Genomic DNA, 2,710 nt, shown 5'->3' on the forward strand with positions numbered 1-2,710 from the left:
CTCCCTAACTTCAGGGGAAAATCCCTACCTGGGAAAACAACCTTTCTTGGAGAGGTGACCTTGGTTAAAACACATAGCGCCAAGAAGGTGAGCAAACATATTAAGAACAGTATGCCATATACACCAGGTCCCTTGAAACATATGCTGTGCAGATGTTTCTTCCCTGCAACGACTGTGTCAAGCAGCAAGGATGGACCAGCTCCCAGCACATCACATAAGCAAATTTAGAGATAAAAATGATATAATCATATCAATTGATGCAGAAAAAAACATTTGACAAAATCCAACACCCTTTATGGATAAAAACCCTCAGCAAGGTGGGAATCAAAGGATCATACCTACACAACGAAAGTCTTTTATGAGAAACCTACAGCCAAGATCATGCTCAATGGGCAAAAACTAAAACATTTCCTCTAAATACAGAAACAAAACATGGATGGCCACGTTCACCACTCCTGTTCAACATAGTACTGTTAGTACTAGTCATAGCAATCAGACAAGAAGAAGAAATAAAAGACATCCAAATAGGGAAAGAAGAAGTAAAATTGTCATTATTCCTAGATGACATGATATTGTACATAGCAAACCATAAAGACTCCATAAAAAATACTAGAATTAATAAATGAATTCATCAATGTAGCAGGATACAAAATTAACACCCAGAAATCTATGGCTTTTTTATACAACACTAATGAACTCACAGAAAGAGAAACTAAATAAAACAATCTCATTTACCACTGCAACAAAAATTTGAGATGTCTAGGAATAAATTTAACCATGGAGTTAAAGGACCTGTACTCACAAAATTATAGGATGCTGGAAAAAGAGAGAGAGGAAGACATAAACAAATGAAGAATATACCATGTTCTTGGATTGGTAGAATCAACATCATTAAAATGTCTATACTACCCAAAGCAATCCATAAATTCAATTCAATCCCTATTAAAATACCAACAGCATACTTCAAAGACCTAGAACAAACTATCCAAAAATTTATATGGAATAAAAAAAGACCCCGAATAGCTGCGGCAATCTTGAGAAAGAAAAACAAAGTAGGTGGGATCTCCATCATCTTACACCATACACAAAAGTAAACTCAAAATGGATGAAGGGGCTTTGCAGACGCCGCCACCCGGAAGCCGCCCAAGACCAGCCATGGTGAACCCCACTGTGTACTTTGACATCGCCGAAGGCAAGCCCCTGGACGGCCGTCTCCTTTGAGCTGTTCGCAGACAAGGTTCCAAAGATGGCAGAAAACTTCCGTGCTCTGACCACCGGGGAGAAGGGATTTGGTTATAAAGTTTCCTGCTTTCACAGGATTTATGTGCCAGGGTGGTGACTTCACACGCCACAATGGCACAGGCGGCAAGTCCGTCCATGGGAAGAAATTTGAGGATGAGAACTTCATGCTGAAACATACCGGTCCTGGCATTTTGTCCATGGCAAATGCTGGACCGAACACAAACGGCTCCCAGTTTTTCATCTGCACTGCCAAGACTTAGTGGTTGGATGGCAAGCATGTGGTCTTTGGCCAGGTGAAGGAAGGCATGGATATTGTGACAGCCATGGAGCGCTATGGGTCCAGGAATGGCAAGGCCAGCAAGAAGATCACCATTGCTGACTGTGGGCAACTCTAATAAATTTGACTTGTGTTTTATCTTAACCACCAGACCATTCCTTCTGTAGCTCAGGAGAGCCCCCCTTCATCCCGATTTGCTTGGAATGTTCCATAATCTTTGTGCTCTTGCCAGTTTATTGGGTTCCATAATTTCCCTACCCTTTCCCAGTCTAGCTGGATTACAGAGTTAAGTTTATGATTATGAAATAAAAACTAAACAGTTAAAAAAAATGGATGAAGGACTTAAACATAAGACGAAAAACCATAAAAATCTTAGAGGAAAACACAGGCAGTAAAATATCAGTCATATGTCATAGCAATATATTTATTGATAAACCTCCTAGGGCAATGGAAACTAAAGATAAAATAAACAAATGGGACTACATCAAAATAAGAAGCATCTGCATAGCAAAAGAAACCATCAACAAAACAACAAAAAAGTTCACTGCATGAGAGAACATATTTGCCAATGTTATCTCCAATAAGGGTTTAATCTCCAAAATTTATAGGGAACTCATACAACTTAAAAAAAGGAAGATAAATATTCCAATTAAAAAAATGGACAAAAGACCTAAATAGACACTTTTTGATAGAGGACATACAGAAGACCAAGAGACACATGAAAACATGCTCTAATCAAACAACAATGAAGTACCATCTCACACCTGTCAGAATGGCTATCATCAAAAAATCAACAAATGGCAAGTGCTGGCAGGAATGTGGGAAAAAAGGACCCCTTGTGCATTGCTGATGGGAATGCATACTGGTGCAGGCACTGTGGAGAACAGCATGGCATTTTCTCAAAAAATTAAAAATGGTTCTTCCATTTGACTCAGTAACCCCACTTCTTGGAATTTATCCCAATAAAACAGAAACACCAACCAGAAAGGATATATGCACCCCTATGTTCATAGCAGTACAATTTACAATAGCTAAGATTTGGAAACAGCCTAAATGCCCATCAGCAGATGAGTGGATTGGAAAACTGTGGTACATCTACACAATGGAATACTATGCTGTTGTAAAAAGGAAGGAATTCTTACCATTTGCAACAGCATGAATGGAACTGGAGAGCATTATGCTAAGCGAACT

General features: G+C 39.2%; 1 pseudogene; it reads left to right on the plus strand.

Moving 5' to 3' along the window:
* The first annotated feature begins 1,155 nt into the window (after positions 1-1,155).
* Positions 1,156-1,849, plus strand: LOC118654046 (annotated as a pseudogene).
* Positions 1,850-2,710: the final 861 nt, after the last annotated feature.

This window comes from Myotis myotis, unplaced genomic scaffold (genome assembly GCF_014108235.1).
Source record: "Myotis myotis isolate mMyoMyo1 unplaced genomic scaffold, mMyoMyo1.p scaffold_m19_p_4, whole genome shotgun sequence".
Classification (NCBI taxonomy): domain Eukaryota; kingdom Metazoa; phylum Chordata; class Mammalia; order Chiroptera; family Vespertilionidae; genus Myotis; species Myotis myotis.